The sequence below is a fragment of the Schistocerca piceifrons genome, chromosome 4 (assembly GCF_021461385.2).
Source record: "Schistocerca piceifrons isolate TAMUIC-IGC-003096 chromosome 4, iqSchPice1.1, whole genome shotgun sequence".
Classification (NCBI taxonomy): Eukaryota; Metazoa; Arthropoda; class Insecta; order Orthoptera; family Acrididae; genus Schistocerca; species Schistocerca piceifrons.
The window spans coordinates 752,836,552-752,848,838 of NC_060141.1; positions in this window are offsets into that span (position 1 = coordinate 752,836,552).

Sequence of the window (12,287 nt, forward strand, 5' to 3'; positions counted from 1 at the left end):
TTGTTATTCAAGAGCCTTCCTTCAGGCCCTTCAGGCCACTTTGTAACATTTGCACATATTAATATCACTATGTTATGGGACCCTTCATAATGATCATATATTTTTTTAAATGGAATAATCGATTAGAATAAGCTCATTCATTTTCATCCAGAGAGCCTTCTTCGGAAGGGGAAAGGATGTGCAGGGAGGAGACCCCCAAGAGGGATCATTGCCGACAAAATTTTATTTAAATAAATTTTCAATGCATAATGTTCGGCCGTAGCCGGCTTGGGCATACTGTGGTGGAAGGTGCTGGCCGGAAGACCACGGTCGGCACATTCCTGCCACGTGCTCCTCGGTCAGACTCAAGTCCCACGGGTTGGTTGCGCTGACGGGGGCACGCTACTAGCAAGGCGCGTTGGCGGAATCAATCCTCCAATCAGAGACTAATCGTGTGATCACGTGGGGACGCGGCCGGGAGCAGCGAGGGCGGCTTGGAAACAGCTCCGCGCTCTCTTAGCTTCTGACCTCGGCCCCGAGTAGTCGCTCCTCTAGTCTCTGCCTCTCTGATGAGCAGACGGCAACCCCTCTTGGGGCTGCTCAGCCCTACGTAGGCACCACTGTACCATCATTACAAGAATAAACTGGGTCCATTCCACTCAATTAATTTTCATTTTACAACGCCCTCCGCTCCTGACTTCTATCCTGACGAACAGATTTCACTGATTCAACCGAAGTTTGACGGATTCTTTTTAACACTCATGAGGATGACCTCACATTTTTCATTTTTTAGCTTCAATTACCAATTTTCGCACCGTTCAGATACCTTTTCTAAATAGTTTTACAATTTGTGTCGATGTTTTGAAAGCTGTACCAGACGATAAACGGCGGCATCAACTGCAAACAATCTAAGATGGCTGCTCAGATTGTCTCCTAAATCAATTACATAGATAAGGAACGGCAGAGGACCTGTAACACTACCTCGGGGAACGCTGGAAATCATTTCTGTTTTACTCTATGACTTTCGGTGAGCTACTACGACATGTAACCTCTCTGACAGGAAATCACGAATCCAGTCGCTTTACTGAGAGTATATTCCATAAGCACGTAATTTGACTACACGCTGCTTGTGAGGTACAGTCTCAAAATCCTTCTCGACATCGATAAATACGGGATCAATTAGAAATCCTTGGTCAATAGCACTCAAAACTTCGTCTGTGTAAAGAGCTAGCTGTGTTTCACAAGAACGATGTTTTCTAAATCCGTGTTGTCTGCATGTCAACTGACAGTTCTCGTCTAGGTAATTCATAATGTTGGAACACAACATATGTTCCAAAATCCTGCTGCATATGGACGTTAATGATATGGTCCCGTAATTTAGTGGATTACTCCTACGAACTTTCTTGAATATAGGTGAATCAGTGGATAGCCCGTCTAAAACTGAACACGGGTCAAGCATGAAAACAGGACAGTGTAGTCAGCTGTAATAAGAAGCAAAAATCACACTGAACGGTCAAAGCGGAAGATATGAAACATCGAGCGGACTGTAAGGACTACTGCGTCGTGGTTACGTGGTCACGATGTTGGACAGCGAAGCGGGAGATATGCATTCAAATCTGTATCGGTTTCCACTTTTTTTCCACAAAATTATGATATGTCCTTCAAGTCAATGACGTGTCTGTTCTCCTTCTGTGGTGTTTGCAATTGTCGTACTGTACAATGGTTATGGAAAATGAGTCATGTGGTAAGAATACATTACCGTCGCAAGTAAACGTGATATATAGTGAGAGCAGGCGAGATGCCACATTGACCTCTCACAGAAATGAAAACAACAAATAAACTGGTGTGAACTACGTTACAAGGCAAAAAAAATAAATAAATAAATAAATAATCGAGTGTGAACTATGTAACAACTAAGGAAGTCAAGAGTCAAAACTTCCAAACGGAACGCAAGAGTCGTAACAGGTGGTACTTGCATGGAACAAATAGCAGGTACGTACGTCCGGAGGTCTCGTCCTTGCACTTCAATGTTACAAACGGATCTTACACCACGACAAAGACATAAATTTGACTACAGCGAGCAGGCATGTCAAGACCAGTCGGACAGTTCACCACCTCGCCGTGAATACCAGTGTCTGCTATGAGCTGCTCGCCTGTAGGACCGTATGATTCACTCTTCCCTGCTCCTCGAGGCACTGTCCAGGACAGATAGTTTTCTGTTAGCAAGTAGGAAGTTATTCACTCTCAGAAGCGTAATTTTTTTTCTTCCTGTAAAAAAAACAGTTGTTACACTACAGGCCATTAAAATTGCTACACCACGAAGATGACGTGCTACAGACGCGAAATTTAACCGACAGGAAGAAGATGCTGTGATATGCAAATGATTAGCTTTTCAGAGCCATCACACAAGGTTGGCGCCGGTGCCGACACCTACAACGTGCTGACACGAGGAAAGTTTCCAACAGAGTTCTCACACACAAACAGCAGTTGACCGGCGTTGCCTGGTGAAACGTTGTTGTGATGCCTCGTGTAAGGAGGAGAAATGCGTACCATCACGTTTCCGACTTTGATAAAGGTCGGATTGTAGCCTAACGCGATTGCGGTTTATCGTATCGCGACATTGCTGCTCGCTTTGGTCGAGATCTAATGACTGTTAGCAGAATATGGAATCGGTGGGTTCAGGAGGGTAATACGAAACGCCGTGCTTGATCCCAATGGCCTTGTATTACTAGCAGTCGAGATGACAGGCATCTTATCCGCATGGCTGTAACGGATCGTCCAGCCACGTTTCGATCCCCGAGTCAACAGATGGGGACGTTTGCAAGACAACAACCATCTGCACGAACAGTTCGACGACGTTTGCAGCAGCATGGACTATCAGCTCGGAGACCGTGGCTGCTGTTACCCTTGACGCTGCATCACAGACAGGAGCGCCTGCGATGGTGTACTCAACGACGAACCTGGGTGCACGAATGGCAAAACGTCGTTTTTTCTGATGAATGCAGGTTCTGTTTTCAACATCATGATGATCGCATCCGTGTTTGGCGATATCGCGGTGAACGCTCACTGGAAGCGCGTATTCGTCATCGCCATACTGGCGTATCACCCGGCTCCATGGTATGGGGTGCCATTGGTTACACGTATCGGTCACCTCTCGTTCGCATTGACGGCGCTTTGAACAGTGGACGTTACATTTCAGATGTGTTACGACTCGTGGCTCTACCCTTCATTCGATTCCTGCGAAACCCTACATTTCAGCAGGATAATGCACGACCGCATGTTGCAGGTCTTGTACGGGCTTTTCTGGATACAGAAAATGTTCGACTGCTGCCCTGGCCAGATCTCTCACCAATTGAAAACGTCTGGTCAATGGTGGCCGAGCAACTGGCTCGTCACAATACGCCAGTCACTACTCTTGATGAACTGTGGTATCGTGTTCAATCTGCATGGGCAGCTGTACCCGTACACGCCATTCAAGCATGTTTGAGTCAATGCCCAGGGGTATCAAGGCCGTTATTACGGCCAGAGGTGATTGTTCTGGGTACTGATTTCTCACTATCTATGCACCCAAATCGCGTAAAAATGTAATCACATGTCAGTTCTAGTATAATATATTTGTCCAATGAATACCCGTTTATCATTTGCATTTCTTCTTGGTGTAGCAATTTTAATGCCCAGTAGCGTACTTCAAAGAGTGCATTTCACTACGTCCAGCCACAGCACTCAGCAAAGGATATTACGGTACCCATATTTTCACGCTTGAGAGGGCTAACCTTATTAATTATCATTCAATAAAACGTTTCCGTTTGGGTATTATCATTTCCTTAATATCTGTGTGATCTTATGGGGAGCTTTCCTTCTCTGTAGGTCACCAGAGATCGGATTTATAGCATCGTAAGGGTACGCTAAACAGCACAACCGACAAGCCACAGAAGGAACGCACATATGTAGCATTTGCAGATTTAGTGAAAACTTTTGATAATGTTGATTGGACAACAGTGATCGAAATTATCGACGTTGCAGGATTAAAATACTGGCTGTGAAATATTATCTACTATTTTCTCAGGAACCAGACTACTGTTGTAAGAGTCGGAGGACGCCAGAAGGAAGCAGCAGATGAAACAGGATTTTAGCATACCCAGGATCTTATTCAGTCTGCACACTGAGCAAGTTGTAAAGGAAACCAAAGAAAAACTTGAAAGGGAATTAATGTTCGAGGAGATGAAATGAAAACCTTGACGTTTCCCAAAGACAGTGTAATTCGGTCTGTGAGTGACAGCAATGGACTTGGAAGAGCAGCTGAGTGGAATGGACGGTTATAACATGAACGTCAACAAAAGTAAAGCAAATGTAACTGAATGTGGTCGAATTAAATCAGGCGATACTGAGGGATTAAGATTAGGAAATGAGACACTGAAAGCATTAGGTGAGTTTTTCTATTTGGAGAGCAAAATGTTTGATGTTGGTCAAAGTAGTCAGGATATAAAACGCAGACTGGCAATAGCAAGAAAAGAATTTTTGGAAAAGAGAATTAAATTAACACTGAGTATTAATTTAAATGTTGGGATCTCTGTTCTGTAGGAATTTGTCTGGAATGTATCCTTGTACAGAAGTAAGACGTGGACGATAAGCAGTTCAGACAAAAAGAGAAAAGAAGTTTGTGGTACCAGAACAGACTGGTGAAGATTAGATGGGTAGATCGAGCAGCTAATGAGGAGGTACTGTACCGATATGGGAAAAAAGAAATTTATGGAGAAACTTGATTAAAAGAAGGACTCGGTTGATATCACTCATCATGAGGCACCAAAGTATTGTTAATCTGGTGTTGGAGAAAAGTGAGGGGGTAAAATTGTAGACATAGGTAGATTGTGGTAAATATACGGAGATGAAGAGGTTCACATAGAATGTACTAGTGTTGAGACCTGCATCAAACCAGTGTTCGGGCTCAAGACCACAACAACAATAATTGTGGTAAATAGACAAAAAGAAGTAAATGCGTTCGAAACAGAGAATATTATTTAGATTTATCTAGTGCAGAAGTGGGTGACGTCAGTTGAATTATGCGTTGCAAACACGACGTTCTCGAGGTTGTACTGGGTTGGGCAAACAGAGCAGAAATACGTGTGTTGGTTTGTCTGGATCTCGCCACAGCTGCCAGGTTACACGATACTGGGAACTGGATCTTTGCACGATCGATAACCCGTGTCACGTCTTCCTAACACGAACTTTGGAGTGAAGGAGGCGTGGCACGTCTGCCTTGAGTGGCGTTGAAGTCGTTTTGCCGGGAGAGGCAGCTGAGTGAAACAGCATGGACAGGGTAGTTCTGTGTGGGAACTGGCGTTGGCTGTTTGTTCTGCTATCCGTGTGGCTTCCACGTTTGTCTGGCTGAACATCTTCCGGACGTGAGGGGCGTGCACGGGAACAGGGAGATAACACATTATTCCTTTGACCGACCATATCTGGAGGTGGGAGGTGGGTCCAAAGTTTACCACTGCTTGTCACGGTACAGCGGCTTTGGATACTCGGTGAGCTACTTTTAGTTCGTTGCTTCAATGCCGAGACCATGCGTGCTCCCTGTTGTGAGCATGAAAATCGTGACTGGTTCCGTTCCTGCACCTGTTTGTGTCTTTCTGCTTCTACACACATCAAAAAAAGCTATGCATCACCCCGGTTCCTAGAACTCCTGTAGATAGAAGTTGACTGTCGATATTGTATCACAGACACAGTCCCTAGGACTGCTTAGAGATGTCCCTAAACCCGCCCAAAGAAGTAAACAACCATGCATGAGCAGCGCCTATTCGATGGAGAGGGTCCGACAGCCGATCAGTTCCAGTCATTCCACCATGAAGGAGGTACACAGCTCGTGTTGTCTGTAGTTCAACCATTACTAGACGGTCAATACCGCGGTTTGATTGCGTCCTCATTGATCTTGTGCCAGGAAGGGCTCTCAACAAGGGAAGTGTCCAGGCGTCTCAAAGTGAACCAAAGTGATGCTGTTCGGACAAGGAGGAGATACAGAGAGACATGAACTGTCGATGACATGCCTCGCTCAGGCCGCCCAAGGGCTACTACTGCAGTGGATGTCCGCTACCTACGGATTATGGCAAGGAGGAATCCTGACAGCAACGCCACCATGTTGAATAATGCCTTTTGTGCAGCCACAGGACGTCGTGTTACGACTCAAACTGTGCGCAATAGACTGTATGATGAGCACCTTCACTCCCGACGTCCATGGCGAGGTTCATCTTTGCAACCACGACACCCCACAGCGCAGTACAGATGGGCCCAACAACATGCCGAATGGACTGCTCAAGATCGGCATCATGTTCTCTTCACCGATGAGTGTCGCATATGCATTCAACCAGACAATCAGCGAAGACGTCTTTGGAGGCAACCAGGTCAGGCTGAACGCCTTAGACACACTGTCCAGCGAGTGCAGGAAGGTGGATGTTCCCTACTGTTTTGGTGAGGCATTATACGGCGGACGACGTACGCCGCTGGTGGTCATGGAAGGCGACGTAACGGCTGTAAGGTACGTGAATGGCATCCTCCGACCGACAGTGCAGCCATATCGGCAGCATATTGGCGAGGCATTCGTCTTCATGGACGACAATTCGCTCCCTCATCGTGCACAACTTGTGAATGATTTCGCTGCCTGCCACGCCTTGGAACGACCTCCCAATCAACCACAGGCGAGGGCTCAGCCCCACTGCGAGCAGCAACCGGGGCAACCACAGCGGTAAGCTGATCTGGGGACAGACGGGACGAGGTTGACATCCTGTGATACCGAAGTACGGCTTCCCACAGTGGTGCCCATTGGCAACAGCCTCAAGCTGCACGACCGAAGTCAGCGCCGCCTGCAGCTGTGAGCGAAGGGATGCCAACTCAGCCCTCATCCGAACACAGCAGTCACAGTCCTTGTCCATTCTAATCGTTGTTGAACAACAGTTACTGAACTAATTAAACCTAACTGACCTAAGGACATCAGACACATCCATGCCCGAGGCAGGATTCGAACCTGCGACTGTAGCGGTCACGCGGTTCCAGACTGTTGCGCCTAGAACCGCTCGGCCACCCCGGCCGGCTGCTCGACTAGAGTGGTCAGCATGTTCTCCAGACATAAACCCTGCGAAACATGCCTGGAATAGATTGAAAATGGCTGTTTATGGACAATGTGACCCACCAACCACTCTGAGGGATCTACGCCGAATCGCCGTTGAGGAGTGCTCAATCTGGACCAACAGTGCCTTTATGAACTTGTGGATAGTATGCCACGACGAATACAGGCGTGAATCAATGCAAGAGGACGTACTAGTGGGTATTAGAGGTACCGGTGTGTACAGCAATCTGGACCACCACCTATGAAGGTCTCGGTGTATGGTGATACAACATACAATGTGCGGTTTTCATGAGCAATAAAAATGGCGGATATGATGTTTGTGTTGATCTCTATTCCAATTGCCAGCCGCGGTGGACGAGCAGTTGTAGGCGCTTCAGTGCGGAACTGCGCGAGTACTACGGTCGCAAATTCGAATCCTGCCTCGGATATGGATGTGTGTGATGTCCTGGAGTTAGTTAGGCTTAAGTAGTTCTAAGTTCTAGGGGACTGATGACCTCAGATGTTAAGTCCCATAGTGCTCAGAGCCATTTGAACCATTCTATTCTAATTTTCTCTGTAGGTTCCGGAATTCTCGGAACAGAGGTGATAGAAAACTTTTTTTGATGTGTGTATATTGGACTCAGTTTAGCCTCCTGTTCCTGTTCCTGTGTCTTGCCAGGCGATTTGAGGAGTGTCGTGTCCCACTAACGAGTCCTGAGAGGGAGTAGAAGGACTGCAAGAACGCGAGTCAAAGAACCTACTTGACAGGAGGTCTCGTGGTCGCGGGCTGTCTTCTGTGCACCTGCTCCACTGAAAAGAGAACTGTAGGGTGAGTTAGAACACGGAACTCGGCTGGGATCTCAGGGTACACTGGATGCAATCATAAATCTGCGCGTGAGGATATGTACACTGGAAGCACCCCTGGCAGATCCGTTTTATATACTAGGGGTCTATATACAAAGTTGACTAACTGCCTTCTTAGTAGTGTAAGATCTCATAGTTCCCTGAGTTTAAGTCCCAATATAACAGAGGCGGGCGCACCAGACTTAGTGTTGACTACATGGAACTAAGTCTAAGTCTCCTCGTAGTTACGCAGCACTGCACTGAAATCTCACAGCATCTGAACTCCAGCTTAACCATATCTGACTGACCGACCTGCTGCTCCATCATTGCCATCACTCCCATCTCTGTCTCAACAATATGGCGACTAGCCTTTTTATAGCGGTAATGCACCTGGCACCACTTGTTCTAGAAGTTTCAGTACTCTTGAGCATTGCGTGTGTGTCACGCGGCAGCACATGAGGCCTACATGACGAACAGGCCGTACGCCGCTGTCCAAGGGTTGCGTCTTGCGACGGCTCTCGTGCCTCGTGATGCGGCATAGTCCGCTCTTGTTAGCAGAGTCAACATTACACATAAGCCACGTCCTGTCACGTCCGCCTCGCTGGCAACAAGAATTTCCAAGCCTACATCTCACTTGAGTTTTTTTCTATCATTCGCGACAGCAGCTTGTCACTCGTATGAAAATATGATAGCTTCGATTTGGTAGTTGTCATAGAATTGTGATTTGATTTGTTTTTTAAATTATTGGGTTACATCTGAGGTCATCAGTCCCCTAGAACTTAGAACTACTTAAACCTAACTAACCTAAGGACATCACATACATCCATGCCCGAGGCAGGATTCGAACCTAGCGGTCGCGCGGTTCCGGACTGAAGCGCCTAGAACCGCTTGGCCACCGCTGCCGTCCTCCCCAGTATAGCTGGGGTAGATGGATATAGAAGGGAAAGACGAAGATCCAGGCCCTCAGACGCAGGGGCCCGACCGAGAGGAGGCCGGCGCCCCGCACGCTGTACGTCCGCGGTCTTCTAGGCAAAAGACAAGCAATAGGTCTGAGATAGAACTCGCGAGTAGGTCTGAGCGCAACACCACCACCTCACGTCGAACATGCACTGAGACAGCAAATCCATAAGTTACAACAGATACAGCAGGACACCAACATGGCGACTTCCCGCCAAAACCAAACAACCAATCACGACGCACCACAACAAGACATCGAACAAAACTCAACCAATGAAGACACAAACCAGACATACGAAGACAACAACATCTCACAATACTACCATTCGTCTGAATCAGAATCATCTGAACAAGAAGAGATGGAACAAGACGACGGAGAAGTGGACTTCCAAACCACTCCCCCACGGAAAACCATAAAGCGAAAGAACACCGAAGACGACACAGCACCGCACAAACAATTCACCATTCAAACGGAAAACCGTTTTGAACCTCTCACACCTCCAATACAACGAATCAATAATACCAGCAATCCAGCAACAGCAACCCAGCTAACTCCATCATCATCAACTGCACCTCAAGCCATTCCGAGAAAACCAAGAATCCCGCCCATTACCATCCAGTACCAAGGTCACTACCTGACGCTCAACACAGCCCTGAAAAAACACATGGACGGACCTATCCAGGCTATTTATAAAGGCAATACCATCAAGTATCATTTTGACTCACTGAAAGATCAGCGGACAGCGCTGGACTTCTTCCATCATCACAACATTCACAATTTCACTCACCAACCGCAAAGTGACAGACACCTAAAAGTCGTGATAAAAGGTTTACCTGAAACTGTTACGGAAGCAGAAGTAGAGAAAGACCTTCGATACCTCAAGTTCAATCCACATAATGTTCACCAGTACAAGAAAAGAGCCAACAACACAAAACAATTACACACTCGACAGGACACCAGAAAACGATGCCATATACCACGGCCGCTACATCCTAGACACAAAGGTGACAATAGAATCATACCACAATAAAGACGGTCCACCACAGTGTAGAAAATGTCAGGGGTTTTTCCATACCTCAAACTACTGCTCTATGCCGAACCGCTGCGTCCGCTGCGCCGCCGCCCATAGAGCAAGAGAATCCAGCCTACCAAAGAATGCAACATCACACTGTGTCAACTGCAAACAAGATGGCCACCCCGCGTCCTTTCGCGGCTGTGAAGAATTCCAGAAAGCAATACGCATCTACTACGCCCAACGACCAAAGACCACCACTCCAACAGAAGCAACAATCCTACCAAGTACGAAGAACACACCAATGCCAACTCCAGCTGAAGCCAGCCGCAGAGGACGCATAACATGGGCAAATCTCCAAACCAATCAGGAATCATCTTCAACTAACCAGACACAACAACCACAAAGTTCAACCTCGAACCAAAAACTGGACCTGCTTCCTTCCTCGACTTTCTCAACCACATCAAAAACTTCTGGCAGAACACTCAGTGGACGAACATCATATCCATCATCACTACCACATTTCAACAATTTATGACAGCCCCAGATCTACTATCAAAAATAATGACAATTCTCGGTGGAGTTATGAAATTTTTCGGTACTGACAATGGAAATTAGACCAACCAGAAATCACAACCTACGTTTTTGTAACTTCAATGCCTGGGGAATATACAACAAAAAAGACCTACTTAAAGGAATTCGTAGAAGATAACAAAATCGACATACTCTTCGTTACTGAAACGCACTTACGTCCGACACAATCCTTCAAACTCCGGAACATGGTTTGCCACCGAACCGACCGAATCAACCGACAGGGAGGCGGAACGGCCATTTTCATTCGTTCACACATCCGACACAATCCAGAAATTACTCCACCAATGACATCGTTAGAAGCTACAATAGTAACAATAGAAACAGCACAAGGCAAAATAACCCTGGTGGCCGCATATCTTAACCCCAGAGCAGTATTTGAAGATAATGACTTGTTACAAATATTTGACAACAACAACCGAATCTTACTTGCCGGCGACCTAAATGCAAAAAACACTACGTGGGATGACCGACGGAATAACGCATGCGGGAATATATTATACAATTTACAAGGACGACTAAATGCTGCAATTTCCGCTCCTGAAGATGTCACCCACATTCCATTCAACCATCGCCATCAACCGGACGTCCTCGACATATTCATCACCAAGAACCTCGATCCCGATCTGCACCTCCGAACCCTTCAAGATCTCAACTCCGGTGATTTACCTGTATTTGGCCATATCGGAAACGCAATAGAACCGCCTCACCCACCTCACCCACGACATGAAACCACAGTGAACTGGGAGCAATACCAGAGATGACTAAACAATAACATTCGCCCCACACTGGACCTAACATCAACTCAAAAAATAGGAGCCATACCCACTTTAACTGACAAAATCAAAACGGCCTGCTAGAAAGCATCCACAATAACTATATTTCCGGATACTAACGTCCACACTCTTCCACCGCTTATACAAGATCTTAAATATCTCAAAAATGCTGCTAGACGCCAATGGCTCCAAACACGAAACCCAGAAGACAGAAGACAATTAAACCGACTTAAAAAACAAATACATCACCGCGTGCAAGAATGGACTAGCCGAAGTCTGGGAAGACCGAATGAGTGCCCAGCAACTTCGGAACAAAGACGACTGGAAACTCATTAAAAACCTCCGACGTACAAAAACGGATAAATGGGCCCTACTCCACAACAACGACCTCATCTTCGACGCTTTCAGCCAGGCGGAACTGTTCGCAGCTACCTACGAACAACAAAACACAATAGAACCTCAAGAACACCAACAGCAAGACATATTCCAATATCAACAACACGTGACAGCTACAGCCCAGAATATACGACAGACACCACCTCGCGACCGACCAGAACTAACCGCTCCTGCGGAAGTCAAAACAATCATCAACCGACTTGGCACAAACTCCGCTCCTGGACTGGACCTGATCACCAACTCCAGAACCTGCCAAGGAAGCCCATAGTGCTACGGACCAGAATTATTAACGCCTGTTGAATTAACCATTATTTTCCGCAAGCATGGAAAATTTCCAAAATTGTACCTATTCCTAAGCCTGGAAAGGATCTGAAAAAACCACAAAACTATAGACCAATTAGCCTGCTTCCAACCATGTCAAAGCTTGAACGCATCCTGCCTCCAAAATTCGACAACCATTACTAGACGGCAACATCATCCGACAAGAACAGTTCGCCTTCCAAGAGACCCTGTCAGCAGAACTCCAGGTACTACGTATAACAGAATGTATCACTCACAATGTGAATCTTTCCAAATACACAGCCGCAGTTTTTCTAGACGTGGAAAAAGCGTACGATAAAGTCTGGTAAGACA